The 16,733-nt window shown below is 42.5% G+C and overlaps 1 protein-coding gene across 1 annotated transcript in view; it reads left to right on the top strand.

The window, feature by feature from the left end:
• The first annotated feature begins 2,023 nt into the window (after positions 1–2,023).
• The window catches only part of KCNB2 (potassium voltage-gated channel subfamily B member 2), a 399,811-nt gene continuing 385,101 nt past the window's right edge, over positions 2,024–16,733 (top strand). The window contains exon 1 of the mRNA XM_032869199.1: positions 2,024–2,370. The gene's annotated coding sequence lies outside the window, so the exon portion shown is untranslated. The remainder of the gene's footprint in view (positions 2,371–16,733) is intronic.

The following is a 16,733-nucleotide window of genomic DNA, read 5'->3' as shown; positions in this document are numbered from 1 at the left end:
GGGGAAGAGTTGGAGGAGGCAGAGTTTGAAGTGGGACCTGAAGTGCTGGGATGATTTTGGATGTGAGAAGGGGAAAGGAGTGTCCTAGAAGGAGAGATATCCACATGCAAGGGCACAAGTGGGCAGACTCTGATAGGGAATGGGGAATTAGGGAACCTTTTCGATCAGGAAAATGAGATGGTCAGGGCTGTGCTTGGGGAAGACCAATCTGCCAAAAGCACGTGAAATGTATGAGAAGGTGGAAAGACCATAGGCGCAGGAGGGGACATCCTGCAAGTCCCTGTAAATCTGGAGCTGAAGCTTGGAAACAGGTCAGGGGTGGTGATAAAGGTCTAGCAATCTGGAAGTCCTCTTTCTCTTTCTAGTGTTCATACTAGAGAAGCCTCAAGAAGAGCAACGGACCAGGACAGGTCCTGGGGGCAGGGTGATGGCGTGTGAAGGGCCAAATTCTATTAAAAAAAAAAAAAAAATCCTTCCCCAAACACCAGCACAAGGTAAGGCCTATGGAAGGGCGAGAAATCAAGGTTTAGAGATCCCTAGATGATAGTGCTTCCCAGTACGCCTCAGGGCCACTGAAACAGACGCAAGGACCAAATGAGATCTATTTAAAACTGAGTGCAATTTTGACTCTCTTCAATACCCATCTCTCTTGGCCTAAAGAAACTCAGAAGGGAGCCCCAGCTTTAAATATACTATCATGGCGTACATGCTTTTTTATAGGGTGTTTTAAGCTACTTTGTTTTCCTAAAAGCCCCTCTAACTGTGCCCGTTAAGGAGCAGACGGCTCAGGGACCTGGAGAGCCCGGTGATGTTTGTATTCAAGTTCATCCTGTCTTTACCGCGCCCTGAAGGTGGGGAAAGGTCTGGGTGTCCACCAGGCGGCCTCGCCAAGGAGGAACTTGGCACAAATTCTCCAGATCGCAGGGAGAGCGGGCAAAATAAAGCAAGCCAGAGTACGAATAGCGCCCCCGTGGGAAGCAAGAGTTAAGGCTGCCACCAACCCACCCGGTTTTTCCCTCAAACCCAGAAAAGAGGGATTACGGGGGAGGGCTAGGGGCCCTGAACGAACCTGGAGGCGCTGGGAGGAAAGTCAGATCCCATCTGCGCTCTGGGTTAGCCCTGACTCCTCCGGGAAAATACTCTGGGCCCCATCACTCAGGAGCGATCTCCCCTCACCCTAGGTTCCCGGGGTCAATTAGCGGGCCCGGTGTCAGGGTCGCGTCGGGGCGGGCGTGGGGAGAGCCCAGCAGCTGGAAGCACCAGGGCCCAGGGAATCCCGCGAAGCCACCACGGCGCTCGAACGCGGGGCGTCCCGGGCTTTCCCCGCCGCCCAGTGCGTGGCGCCCGCCGAATGCGGACCCTCCTGCCCCGCCGAGCGGGAGCCACAGAGGGAAGCAGGTGGGTGTGGAGCCAGGCCCGGGCCCGAGGGAGCAGCGGGCGCGCGGGAGGAGAGGGAGGCGCCCGCCGAGGTGTGGGCGGCGCCCGCCCGCTCGCCTGCGCCCCGGCCGCGCCCTGGGCTCGGGGGCGCTGTCCCAGGCCGAGCGCACAGCTCCCGCCCCGCGAGGCCGAGCCGGGGCCTCCCCAGCGGTGTCCGGCCGGCCGCTCAGCCGAGCCACGCGGGCCCGCCGCCCACCTCGAGAGCCGCGAGCGCCTGGGAGGAGGAGGAGAAGGAGGCGGCGGCGGCGGCGGCGGCGGCCCCTCCAGCCCGCGGGTGCGCGGAGCGCGGGAGGAGGCGGAGCGCGAGGCGGGGTGGCCGCGGGCGGGTGTGCGCGCCGGCCCGGCGCCCCCGAGCGCCCTGCCTCGCCTCCCGCGCCCAGCCTCTCCCCGGCTCCGCCACGGACACACACCCACCAAGCACCCACCACCCTCCGCCCCCGCCGACCGCCGCCGCCTCTCCGCAGGCAGCCGGAGCGAGCGGCAACTCTCCGGCCCGCGCGGCTCGCCTTCCCGGCTCCTTCCGCGCGGCGAGCTCAGCCCCGCTCGATTTTTCCTTTTCTATCCCAGCCCTCTCCTGTCTGGGCGGCGGCGGCAGGGGGATGGGGGCCCGCGTGGGGAAGGGGGCGAAGATCGATGAAGATTATTGTTCTTTTTAAGGATACCTTAGCTTCCTCCCGCCGCCTCTCCTTTGAGCTTTCCTGCTAGAGACCGTTGAACAGAGTCAGGGATGTGAGGAGAGGGGGAAAAACGCCAGGAGCTCCAGCCAGCCGGGGAGACCCTCCTCTCCGTGGAGGGGAGGGGGATTTCCAGCGACAGATCATTGGCGAAGGGGACCGTCGCAGGGAGAGGAGCCCCGGAGGGAGCGGGGAATCCCACAACCCTTTGTGGTGCCCGAGCCCGTGCCGCCTGCTGAGCGGGGTCTGTGGGAGCTAGGTAAGTGAAGGGGCTTTGCTGCTCCCCGAAGGGGTCTTCCTTGTAAGAATGAATCATCGCGGGCAGCCTAGCCAGACTTGAGTTGCGAAAGGAATTGGAAACTGCCATATGGCGCCGAGTGGACTTACACACAAAGCTGAAGCTGACTTAGCCCCGAGAGGGTTGTTCGTGTACGGCTCCGTCCCCGTGGGGAAGGCACTCCAGTGTTAGCCCCTGAGAAGGTGCTGAGCAGCCTGCCTGGGCTGGGATGGGGAATGTTATTTCTAGGAGACGAGCTCTTGTTGCCTTCTGTTCATTTGTTGGTAAATGCCACACTCACATGCACACACTTGTGGGACCGGATTTAGGGAGTGTGATGTCTCTGATGTATGAACAGTGCTCGGAGCACAGAGACATGCATGCATTTTATCCTTGAAGCGGTGCGCGTTCTCCGTTCTGTAGCAAGGTTCCTGAGAGGGAGAACGAGTCTCTAAGGAAAGAGCTTCATGGCTGTTTCCAACACACTCTGCTAGGGGACTTGGGAATGCAATTGTCCTGAATGGCACCAAAAGACACCGACCATTTCCCTCATCATTTGCTTCCAAGGCTTAATGACCGTTTTCAAAATAGTGTGCTGCCATCCATTTTCTCGAATTCTGAGCATTTCTGTGTATTCATTCATAAAAATTGTCAGTGTGCAATATGCACAAACATGCCATTTATGCATCATTTATGACTGCACAAGTGATAGAATCATAAAGACAAGATTACACTGAAAAACGTAGGGTGCTCAGGTGTACACTGGGTTTATTTCATGCGGGTTCAACATTCCTTCTAATCAAGTTATGCAATAATGTCAATATTTTAAGTAGCATTGCACATTTCTGTTTTTGCACTGGTTGTTGGATTTTGTTGGGATTTGATTTTTTACGCTCAACTCAAAAGAGAAGTAGGAATTTGTTACTGTTTCTAAATGTGTGGCATTGTGTGGGACGGTGGTCTCTTGGTATGTTTATCAGTACTCATCAACTGAGATACTACATTTCATAAGACTAGAGAAAGGTAAGTGCTGGTTAAAAATCTAAAGGACAATTTGTCAATACTGCATAACTTCCAGGAAGGATTTTCAAAAACGAGAGCAACATTAAAAAATGTGTGTGTGTGTGTGTGTGTGTGTGTACACACACACACACACACACACATATAAAATAAAGTTTTGCTTTTTTTTCACTCTTTAGAGGGTGTATGTCTGTGAATAAACATAAAGTTGTCCAAAACTTACGTATAAGACATGAATTAGATTGATAGACATCTAAACTAAAGAATTCTTGATTCTTAAATGAACCAAAACTTAAACAGTTGAGTAATGTGGCCCATTATGTATATGTATGTACTTTTAATTGCTGCTAGGGGTGGTGTTTTTAATGTAGGACATAAATAATGTGCTTGCTTGTGTGGTTATGTAGACTTTCTGAGAATACTGAGGGTACAGTATATAAATAACTTTTTTTCCCTCCACTGAATAAAAAGTATTGTCTTCACCTAGAAGAATGAATATGCCTCCACGAAGTAAATACTATAATCCCCTCCCTCTTGCTGTCAGGCTCAGACCAGTTGTTTACCATGAATAGAATTCAGTCTAATGCACTCTTTTTTCCTTTTCTGGCACAGTACAGACTCTTGGAGAAAGGAGTGAATCAGTTGGCAGTTCTCTTTGCTTTCTTCCTCCTTTTAACCTTCACCATTCCTTCTCTAGGGTAGTACTTCCAAATCTCCCTCATATACAAACACACACACCGACTCCAAAAAAATAACTCCATTGCCTGACACTTTGAGAATTCTAGCATCTGTCTTTTCTTTCTTGCTGATGTTTTTCTAAGTAGAATCAATCCGTGTGTCAGTTTAAACTATTTCCAATTTCACTTTTCTCCAAGTCCCACAGTTTAACTTTCCAGGCATACATGTTTACTGAATATTCAGATGGGAGTAGTGAAAATTATTACCTTATCTAATCCTGGCTGTTTGGCTTTTAAAGTTTCCTTGTTAACACTGCGGAGCAACTGTGAGCATGAACTCATGCTTCTCATTTCCAGCATGGTAACAAAAGTGAGACAGCTAGAAGAAACACAATAGCAGGATACGCTTTTGGTAACATTTCTTGGTAACTCAGAATAATAACCTGCTGACATTCTTTTTGCATATCTGGCTGCATATCTGTAAAATCTTCATTAAGCATGGAAAAAATATTTTTTCTTGAATTTATATCTGGGATTTTGAAATGGTATACTGGGGAGATTGGGATATATGTGTACATACTATGAATGTAGACCAAATTACTGGTAAAATCTTGGAGAGCTACAAAATTTATTCATTCTAACCTCATACATTTTTTTCCTTGAGGAATTATAAAGAAGTAATTCGTTATTTGAAATGTGTTATCCCTTAGAGACTGAATTCCTTAAAGTTGATAGGACATCTCACGTACATTTTAGGGTAAATACATAAGGTTAAGATACTCTGTTTACTTCAGAATATAATATTATTTGAGATTTGCTAAAAGTCTTCAGGTGGATTTTGCATAAAATCACAATGCCTGTTATTTTCACAAAGCTTTCAGAGAAGAGTAAGCATGCATTTTAAGTGATTATTTTTTAAGTTCAGTAATTTTTCAGAGTATTTTTTAAGATAAGAGCTTATGACCTTGTTACTCCCAAAGTGATAAGATGAACTTTATAGAGCAGCAGAGTCTTAAATTTTTCAGTTATATACTATAAGTATCTTCATACTCTAGATCTGTAACCCATTCTTGTTCAGTGGTTGTTTCCTATTTGAGCTTTTTAAATATAAATTCCCACCAGTTCTTTACTACAAGCCCAGGCGGTTGAGCTAAAGGTCTAGTGTATGTGACCAGAGACTCCCTGGTCTGTGTAAGCCAAACCCTACCATATTATCTTTTTTTTTCCCTATCATGTTATCTTTAAGGGAAAAGTACCTGTTCTTGTACATTGAATTTTAACTATCTCTATTGTTATTTAATGTCATATATCTACTCTAACTCATTCATTAATTCATTTATTACTCATTAAGTGTGTATAAGGAGATTAGAATTGATTAGAATGTAATCAGTGTAAAAGATAGCAGACATAGTCCCTGCCTCTTAAGGATTTTTTAAAGTGTAGAGAAAAAAAACTTGAATATATAACTAATGGAAGAATCACATATATAGTTTAGAATCAGGGCTCTCTGGCATTTAGACATGCATTTAACAGTTTCATATTTAATAAATTAATTAAGGCAAATCATGAAGAGGATCATGAAAATTTGTCACAGTCTATAGTTTGGGGAATTATTAAAAAACAATAACAGCTTTTATTAAAGTGATTACTCTTTAAATTAAATTAAAACATTATTGTATTTATATTATATTTTAATAATTATATTATGATTGTTTTATTTATATAAACCACATAATTTTTTTTACTATTATTATTTTAGCAACCACTTCAGCTAGGAAACTGTTTTCAGTGTTTTTATTAAATATTCTCACAACCACCCTCTGAGGAAGCTATCACTAGTCCTCTTTATTTTTTTTAATTTTTTTTAAAAAGATTTTATTTATTTATTTGACAGACAGAGATCACAAGTAGGCAGAGAGGCAGGCAGAGAGAGAGAGGTGGAGGCAGGCTCCCTGTGGAGCAGAGAGCCCGATGCGGGTGATCCCAGGACTCTGGGATCATGACCTGAGCTGAAGGCAGAGGCTTAACCCACTGAGCCACCCGGGCACCCCACTAATCCTCTTTATTATACAGAAATGAAAATTCAAGTACAGAGACTTTTCTTGTGTAAAGTCACATAGGAAGTAAATGGTACAAACTTGAACTCAGACATTCTGGCTCTACTTAACCACTATGATATTAAGAAGTATTAAGTGTGATCCCAAACAGAATAAGAAAAGATGTTTGCAGGTTCTAGATTTATTTGAAGCTCTGTCTTCCCATTAAAGGATATGACCATAGTTATGATGACAGGGATGCTTGGAATAGGTCAAAAGAAGAGACTTTCAGTAGGTAAAAACCCCCAAATTTTCAACATAATTTTAAAATCAGAAGCTAGGTTACTGGAGGCTGATCTTTAGAAGTTGGGTAGACTGTTATCAGAATGCTGAAACATTAGAAAGTACAGCTCTTAGAGTGACCACAGGGAATAAAGCTGGCTGAGAAGTGACTGGCCAGTTTCAAATGATAGTTTATTTTGTTTTCATTTCCAGTTTTTAAAAACTTTTGTGAATTATTTTGAATAAAGTATTACATTTTTAATTTGTTATTTTTAGAATTATATATTCATATGTTAAAAGAAAAATTTTTAGTTTCTTAATATATAATTTTCATTTACCTGTGTCCCCATATTTTCCTCTGTAAAATATACCTCCCATATATTATAGAATTGGAATACAGTCACATGACAGGTTTACTTTCTAGTATATTGTCTAGAATGCATTTTTTTTTTTGTTGAGTGACAACTGTAATTGTGAAAGCATAAATCAGATTATAAATTACTGAGATTTTCATCAAGAAAACTTATATAATGATTGAGGTAAAGTTCTTTCTAAATAGCCACTGCTTCTGATTGTGTGAAAAATACCATTTGGATTAAATCTGGAAGATAAAATGGCCAGATATTCCCTTCAGGATGCCATATAATTAAATATTTAGATATATCCTCATGATTGACATTTTAATTTTTCCCACAGATGTTAGGTCTCATAAGCTCGGTCGCATACTATATAGAAACTCTCAACCTACAATTGGCTTACAGCTTATAAGTTGATTTTAGAGGTTTTTTTTTTTTTTTGAAACTTGTATTGCATTGAGAGAAGCAGTACTTTTTTGATGTTTAGGTCTCTAGCCCAATCCACAAATGCCCTTTTTAAAAATTGGGGATATACCCAAAGTATAGTAATATTAGTACTAAAAATGTAACCATTATATATAGCATTATTCCTGGGGAATAATTTGATTTAAATAATATTTATTGACTGCTTCCTCTGCACAGGGCTCTTTGGGGCTACAAAGGTGAACGTGGTACTGCTTGGACCTACAAGGAAGAGAGAAAATTGAGTTTGTACCTAACTCACTTTCATGTTAGGCAGAATGAAGAAAGCTTAGTAATATTGGTATAGGCAAAATAGTGAATAATTGATTCAGAGATCTATCAGAAGAGCCAGGGGCTGCCTACCTCCTTAGGATTCTCATTGGGTATTTCGTCCTCAGGATATCTATTGAGCTCCTTTCTTGGTGCCCAGCCCTACACTAGGTGCTGGGGACATAAATATGAATCAGACGGCATGCACTCACAGCCTGCACATGCAGACAAGTAAATCATAACAAAATGTCATAAATGCTGTTGGCAGAGCAGAATGGCAATTCAATGGAGTAGTTGCCCAACCGAAGCATCCTGAGAGTAAAAAAAAATGTGATTGCTTTGAGTTCCTAGATGTATTTAGTCATGATTCACTACTCCATCAGACCCAGTGTCCCCTTTTTGTAAGAAGGGTTTTGTAATGTTTCTTTTACTTCCCTGAAATGGTATTTGTGGATAATATAACCTATCATCATAGGTAATATTTGAAAAATCAGTAAGTTCTTTATCTGTAATAGAAGCCAGAAATCAAAGGAAAGCTGCTTACGATAAACTTGTAGGTATGTCCGTTTGCATATGATTGGGATAACTATACCAAGAGGTACTAAAGTAGTCAGATGCTTGCTACTTAAAATGCATACATTTGGATTTAAGAGAAAGCATTCCACTGAATATTGGTGACACTTTTGTATATTTGGTATTTTTGAAATAAGAATGAAGTCAGTGTATCCATTGCCTGTGACAGCTACAATTGCAAACATGTGGGTGTACTCTATCAGTGAATGAGCTCCCATGAGCAGCGTTATAGTTGGTGACATGACTCTCCAAAATGGTGAGCAAATTTTGGTGAAGTTCCAAATAGGGTACTTTCCTAGAAAATTCCCATGTAGAAAACATCTGCTGTACAACAGGGTTAAGATACCACAGGTACTCACAAGCTAGTTTTTCATGCACATATGCGTCAGATCAGTAGCGTAAAACTTAGGGGTGCAGAATTTCTGTACACATTATAGGGTTTCTGGTATTCCTGGGCCTTGCCTTCCAAATATTTCACAGTTGTAGAAAACTCACCCGAAAGACTGGAGTAATCTCATTCAGCAACACTGATCATGGATAGAGTCTCCCACTGAAGGGAGACAATCTCATTCTAATGCATCACTGGGCTGTTTGGAAAAAGCAGGACTCTCTAAGTGTTTAGTAAGAAGATAAATTGAAAGGCTGACTGAATAACAAAGAAAATAAACAGCAACAAAATCAGACCATGAGGATAACTGAATAATAGAAAACACACCAGTAGTAGGCACAATAGTGAGGCTGGCTCATAAAAGTCAGGATTCCGTCTTCTATGTGCGAGTGTCAGACAAGACTTCACAAATGAAATGGCAACTAAGCTAATTCTTAAGAGATGAGTGAGCATTTTCCAGGCTAAAAAGGAGGCCGATGGAGAACATTCTAGGCAGAGGGAACAGCATTTGCAAAGCAGTGTCATAAAAAGGACGTGGCTGGTAATTGGGGCTCAACATTGTCAGTTGCAGGGAAATGAGGGGAGATGATGTTGAAGAAGGTTGGAGATTAAATGGAAAAGGTGTTGTGTGTTGTGTTACATCCCTTTGATTTTATCCTATGGGACAGGCAGTGAGGGTTAACTGTAATTTTGTGTAGTGTGACATGGTCCTCTTTTTGTGGGGTGCAGTCTCTGAGGTAGCATGAGGAAGATGGATGGTAAGAGGAGAATACGTTGAAGCCCAGGAGACTAATTAGGAGACTCTTGAGGCGTACAGGTAGGATAAGGGCCAGGACTTACCCTAACAGAAATGGTGAAGAAGAGGAGGGTCTGAATTCCCCATGACAAACATTTATAACCAAGGGACCCTAAGTCTGTCAGCTCCCAACCTGGGTTGGAATAACAGGTTTGGAAACCCACTCTTTCTTCTTCAGAGGTCAATGTCTTGGTTGTGGTAACATGAACTTCAGCGATTAACAGAGTAGAAGTTTATTTTTTGCTCATATGAGAGTCCAGTGTGTGTGCTTTGTGCAGTGATTTGGGGACCCATGTTCTTGCCAAGTTCTAGGGATTTGGAGTTCTCTGTATCTAGCTGGGAGTTGTGGCTGTGAATGAACATAGGGAAGGTTTACCTAAGAAGTGACATACCTTGTTTCCATTCACATTCTGTTGGTGAGAGAATCACATCACTCCATCTATATACAAAGAGGGCTGGATTATCTAACCTCTGGCTGACTAGCCACTCCCCAGCAACATTTCTGTGTCATGGAAAGAGAAGCAAAATTCTGCTCAATAACTCTTTCTATCATATTCTGCCTCTCTGGCCACATGTAGCAAAACTTCAGCTCCAGAAAACTACCTGAATTCCCCCTGGTCATTGTGCCCATCTCAAAGTCCAGGCTGTAAGGGTGATGCTAAGTCCTCCCCATTAAGTCTGGCTCCTCATTGTCCAGGAACCTTTATACTGAAAGACAGTTTATTGGCCTCCCATGGCATAATGTTAGATCACGTATAGAATAGTTGCATTCAAAAATTCCCATTTGGTAAAGGGAAGAATGGGAGATGCATTCATTGGCCCATAACATGGAAGATATCCTGCTAGACATTGCCAGAGACCTCCTGCTCTGGCTGTAGGGGAAATTTCTTTATTTTAGACTTTGGTTTTTCTGTCTTAGAATGACTCCTTTGTCCATTGTTATCTGTAGCCCTGGTCACCCTCTGAGAGATTCTTCCCTACCCATTACTCAGCCAAAATGGATGTTGAGAAGTATGTCCTTCTTGGGAATTATATTACCTTCTCAGCACCCTTCTTGCTGGTCTTAGAGGTTGTTTTATAGTCATTGTTTTCTTTCTCAACCCCCTCAAGCCAGGCTCCTAATTTCTTTGACAATACAATTCCCTCAAAATCTTCATGGGTTTTTAATGTGTTTGCTTTGTGTCAGTTACACTACTAACTTCATTGAAAATTCTTTCCTATTCGTACTTTTTTTTTAAAGATTTTATTTATTTATTTGACAGAGAGAGAGATCACAAGTAGGCAGAGAGGCAGGCAGAGAGAGAGGAGGATGCAGGCTCCCTGCTGAGCAGAGAGCCTGATGTGGGCCTCGATCCCAGGACCCTGGGATCATGACTTGAGCTGAAGGCAGAGGCTTTAACCCACTGAGCCACCCAGGCACCCCCTATTCGTACTTCTTGATCCTGCTTCATTCCTTTGCTCACGTCTCAACCACCATGTCTCAAGTGGTTACTTTGAGGTCATTTGAAAGAATAGCCATGGGTGGTTGGGTGACTTATTAGATCTTTGTTGCAAGGCTGAGTCATTTTGTCAAAAATAGGTATCTGTTATTCGAAGCCATTTTCAGCGTAATTCCTCACTGTTAGAGTCCCTGAAGCAATGTACTGTTGCAGCTTCGTAGTCTTGGATTTCTAGAGTTTGGCTATTTGCCCTTATCTCTGTTCTCAAACCAGCCAGTTCTTTCCTGAGCTCATCCATTGTCTTATAACACCTTGCTGTAGGCACTGAGAAGCAGCCATCACACACAAGCATTCTGGCTCTTTCTATCCATTTCCTCTGGAGTTAGTGCAGTTTCACTAGGGCTGAGGAGGGTTCCAACCCTCTAGTCTCCTCTGTCTGTCTCCTGACTGGTGGCCATGCTACATATTTAGATTTTTATAAAGGTAACACCCCCTTCAAGGTATCAGCTTCAGAATAAGTTAGGATGATACTAGCTGCTATAACAAACTGAAATGTCAGTGGCTTGACATAATATAAAAGTTTCTCACCCACATATCAAATGGGGAGAGGTGTTTATGTGGGGAGAAAGGGAGAGTTGAAAAGGCAACATCTTTTCTTAAACATCTTGACTTAGAAATGATGACAGCAACATTTCTGGTTTAATCTGCTGATGAAAACTAGTCAGATGGCCCCCTAGATGCACAGGGGCTGGGAAATGCAATCCCTGGGTTAATAGGAGCTTCCCAGTGACTGTTCTCTCTTGCAAAAGTGAAGCATAAATTTAGGCAGTTAGCCCATTCCAGCTATAGTCATCTTCCTCCAGAATATATTAGGGAGGAAAGGGTTTGAATTACATTCACTCTCCAGTTAATCCATTCTACGCATGACATCGCCCCACCTCACTCCCATCTTCTTATTGGCTCTCAATTCAGACTTCTGGGACCAGCATAGTCTTCCCTAATTCCCTAAAGCATCACTAGTGTGAGGCTCTTATCCGTAACAGACTCTGGCTGAGTGCTTTGGGATAAAGGATGATAATTCTACCATAGACAAGAAACTAGTTCTATTTGAATGTTAGACATCAGTGCTTCTACAAATGTCTTTACCATTCCTTACCATGGGGGTTTGCTCACCAGCTCGGATCTCTCTGGGGCCCAGATACAAGCCATTTGTAAGGCCTTTCTCTTTCCCTAGACTCTTCCTTCCATCTCTTTATCTAGGATTTCCCTTCTGTCCTTTCTCAAGGTGCAGTGGACTCGGTGAGCAGGTCCACAAAGGGACTTGCCTGTAATAGCCAAACATTCCATTATGTCCCCCCCCCAAAACAAAGCAGTAGTTCCTTCTCTGAAAGAACTTACTGCTTTCTCATACCCCAGCTGTCTCCAAATTGTAGCTAGCTTTTTAAAGACATGCACTTAGCAAATATTTATTAAGTACTTTTACTAGGTAAAGCACTCTTCTTGGTCATCAGGTTAAACAAAATTGGTCATTACCTTCACAGTGCTTATAGTCTATCTGGAAACAGACAAGAACCACGCCCCCCCCCCAATCCCTCTTCAGAGCCAAGGGCAGTGAGTCTGCCCTGGGTCCAGACGATTGGGGGTTCTTTATGAACTACTTGGAAAGGAGAGTGACGGGGCAAAGGCAAGCTGCTGGAAATGAAAGGGTGAGGGTGATACTTGTGGACCGAGGAGCCACATGTGGGCTGTGGTGTGCTAAAATGGGGGAGTTGAGACATTATGGCGCCATTATTACCCAGAGATATCGTTATGCTCTGCTTCTGGTCACCTGATTTGTTCTTTGTGGACTCTGGGACTTGAGTTCTTTGCTTCTTTTTCCACTTCCTCCTCCTGTTTTCTAACAGTGGGCACTCAGTCATGTCAGGGCCGGGGTAGCTAGTTCTAAGAAGAAACCAGCCAGGTAGGCACACGTGGCATCTGGAAAGGCCAGAGATGGATGGCTGGCGGCAGTCCAAGTGGGCAGGAAGTTAGATCTGTGGAGTACTGGGGGAAGCCCTGGTCAAATTATGAGGGAGGGGAGTCTGGGAACAGGCAGTATTTGAGATTCAGACAGGTAGGGGCAGACGGGGCAGGCAGATTTAGGAAGATCCAGGCTCAAATGCTATGGGTTGTGAATTTTTAAGAATTTATTTAGAAAGAAGTCTCTTGTATGTAGCTATCAGAAGTCCAGACTAGTTTGGACATGGGTGTCTGTTGTCGGGAAAGCCATGTGATGGTCACATTATAAATGCAGGGTTTCGGGCACAATGGACAGGACCATTCCCTATGCCATCACCAAAATGCCAACACCTCTTTCTGGACTACCACTAAAGCTTATTAACTGGGCTCCTAGCTTCTTTTCTTGTCCTCTCAATCCACATTTTGCCCTTTGCTTTTCTTTTTTTTATGAATGGCAGATCTGATCATATCACTCCTCTCCCTTAACCCCTTAAATGATTTCCCACTTTTCTTAGACTAAAGGCCTCAGTCCTTAACTCGGAGGTTACCATATTCCTTCTTTGCTTTCCAAAGCATCACTGGCGTAAGGCCGCTGCTTATAAGAGGCTCTGGTCAGTCTGGCCCCTGCCCGCATGCCTCATTTCAGGCCACTCACTCTTCATAGTCTGCTATGATTTCTCTGACTTTCTTTTAGTTTATCCAAGGTGCCTGAGATTCCTTGGCTCTCAAGGCGTGCACAGGTGGTTGTTTGGGGTGCTTTCTGTTCCCGCTTTTACCTGGCTAACTCTTACTTATGTCCCCGATCTCAGGTCAAAAGTCATTTGCTCAGAGAGGCCTTCTCAGGCCCCCAGAGTAGAGCAGGTCTGTCCATTATTCTCTTTCTTAGCATCTTCTATTCTCCTTCGCAGCACTTACCCCAATTCTAAATTGTGGGTCATTTTCCTGTGTCGTTTCACTGTGTCAGAATGTCGGCTCACTAAAGGCAGAGGCTGTCCTTATTCACTGCTTTATCCACAGCACCGCCACATAGTTGGTGCTCGTTGTTAATGTGTTGGGTCAGTGAGTGAAGGAATGGATGGAACCAGGGCCCAAGTCAGGTTCTGGGTCCCAGAACAGCTACCAGGAGTACGGCTACCAAGAACTGCTGCCCAGGGTAGACCAGAGGAGGACTAGAGTAGGGCCAGCATGTTGATGAACAGCCAGGCCATGGCCCTACACTATTTTATACTCAGACACTCTTCACCTGCTTCTTGACCAGGGCTAAAATGTTCCTAGAGTCTGGGCTGGAACAGTTTGAAAGTGCAGTTTGAGGGGCTACCACTGGCAAGATTGGAAGCCACTGGTGGAGTGAGTTGAGGAAGAACATGATATTTCCAATAGAATTTTTCTCTCATCCCTATTTTCAGAACAGAACTGAGCTTCATAACTTCACAGGAGAGTTGTCTAGACCCGTGTTCTCCAATAGAACTGTCGTGGTGTTGGGCATTTTCTGTGTCTGTGCTCTCCGATTCTGCAGGCACTAGCCACATAAGCTATTCAACCCTTGAAATATGACTTGCGAGGCTGAGAAATTAAATTTTGAATTTCAATATCCATATGTGGCTAGTGGCTACCATACGAGACAGTGAAGGCCTGGGTTATTATTAGCATGAATTACTTTAGGAAGCACTAAGTTTCAAAAGCAGTATGGTTTAAAGTCTAGAAATACCCGCTTACAACCAGCATCAGCCTCCAACTAACCATATATAAACATGCAAGCCATCTGTGGAGACCAATGCCTATTTCGACTCTGTGGAGTATCTCCCAGGTACATCCCCGTGAAAGGATTTGAATGCGCTATGATTTGTTTCTATGCATAGGAATTGTTCTTTATTGAAGGCATTTCTTTCTTTATGTGAACTACAAAATGTAAAATATTATACAAGTATAGAACATTATCTTTGTTAAGTGTCTAATGTGACCTTAAATGCTTTCTCACGCCTACTTTGCCCAGACAGGATATCCTTCCTTCCTTTCTTTCTCTTTCTTCCTTTCTTTCTTCCTCTTTCATTCTTACATTCTTGTCCATTCTATCTCTGTCTCCTTCTATTCATGTTTCTTCCTCTATTCATGTTTCCTCTCGAACCTCTAAAATGACACAGACACAACACTGTTCTTTAACAAGTTCCCTTCCTTTTGCATCTTGATTTCTTTTGTGTTTATTTATAAGAGCTATTTTATCAGTTCAGATTATTAACAAAAAATTCCCTCTGAAATGATAATAGCTCTTGACATGCCAATTGATATATTTTTGGAGATTTGTCAGATAGAATAATTTCAATATTTATTATGTAAAGCATGTTACGGTAAAGTATTGTGCCATTTTTTTTTAATAGTTATCACCTAGATAACATTAGATTTGCTTTTAATCCTTTGAAAGTTCCCATGTGACTGGATCTCTTGAATTCTTTGTTCTGCTTTTCACAAATGAAAAGCACTATCTTTCAGAAAGATAATACCAGAATGAGAAAGGGGTATTTAGAAGGTACAATTCTGAAATATAGCAGTAAAGTAACATTGGAGAAGAGATGGTCCATCTTTAGTTCTATTCTCTAGTCTGTATAGTTTAGAACAAATGTGTCTAGGGGCTTCAATGCTAAATGTCTTTAGTTCATAAAATCACAATTATTAATTAGGCTACCATTAAATATTAATTTACTTTTGAGATAAATGTCATTTTAAATTTGGAATCCTAGTTTTTTTCCTAAATCTAAGGAGAGCGTTTTCATTAGGCTTTATAGAAAGAGTGCACATAGAAAGCTCAGAAGCCATTAAAAAGTTACTTGTTAAAATTGTCTTCTGGTTTCATTTAGGCCCAGCAAAATACTTAATAATAAACATGGCTTGTAATTCTGTGTGTGCAGCTATAGTAGAATGTTATAGTAAGGATTGGTCTATTTTCTTTTTTGTCTTTTCTTTTTTAGGGACCCATTTTCTGACAGGCATTTTATAACACAGTGTTTGATATAGTTGTAGGTGCTCAGTAAGTCTGTGTCAAATGAATTAGTGAAATAACCATTTAATTCATTAATTCATTTAAGACCTCAAAAAGCTTTTAAAATTGCAAATGCTGGCCAAGGCTATAGTTCACATAAATGAATATTATGCTCCTTAAGGCCCCATGAATTAAGACATCTGTGTCATTTGCTGGTATTTTATACCTTTCCCTTTCTTTACATTAATATGTTTAAATCAGGCAGAAAGTTTTAATTAGGTGCCAGTTAAAGAAATATTTAAGTCCATAATATTATCTGAGCCTATAAGACATATGCTAAAATCACAAATCCAAAAATTCTTGTAATGCTATGGGTTCTTTGAGATCAAGGGCTACCTTACCAAATTTTGTATCCCCTGCATTCAGTACATAGTGATAGCCAATTAACACATGGTTTTAGAAGGAAGGAAGGGAGGAAATGAGAAAGGAATAATGTACCTAACTCAGTATGTATTATTTGTAATTTTTTATCTTTTCCCATTCTGACCATTAATGAAATAGGAGAAATTATGGATTTATGTTTTAGTCAGGATTCATTCATAATTAGGTTCAGTTCATCAGTATTTATAGGCTTACCTAAATATGAGATAGTTGGATTGCTTTTACTTCACTTTCTCCTGTTCCATTATTGTACTTTTATGTTTATTTTTGCTGCTCTAAGGTAGCAAGGTCTAGTGGAAAAATACAGACTCAGGAACAAGAGAGTTGACTTCTAGCCCTGATGCTGAATGGACCCTGGGAAAATCATTTCAATCCACTAATGTTGCCCTTCCAAATGCTATGAATTTTATATACATGTTTTGAAGGATTTTATTTATTTGAGAGAGAGAGAGAGAGCACAAACAGGAAAGAGAGGAAGAAGCAGGCTCCCTGCTCAGCAGGGAGCCCATCACAGGGCTAGATCCCAGGACCCCCAGGATCATGACCTGAGCTGAAGGCAGATACTTACCTGACTGGGGCATTCAGGTGCCCCTGAATTTTATATTTTTAAAGCATCTATATTGACTATAAATC

Source organism: Lontra canadensis, unplaced genomic scaffold, assembly GCF_010015895.1.
Source record: "Lontra canadensis isolate GAN:19392208 unplaced genomic scaffold, GSC_riverotter_1.0 scaffold37, whole genome shotgun sequence".
Lineage (NCBI taxonomy): Eukaryota > Metazoa > Chordata > Mammalia > Carnivora > Mustelidae > Lontra > Lontra canadensis.
This window is presented reverse-complemented; position numbering and strand designations above follow the sequence as displayed.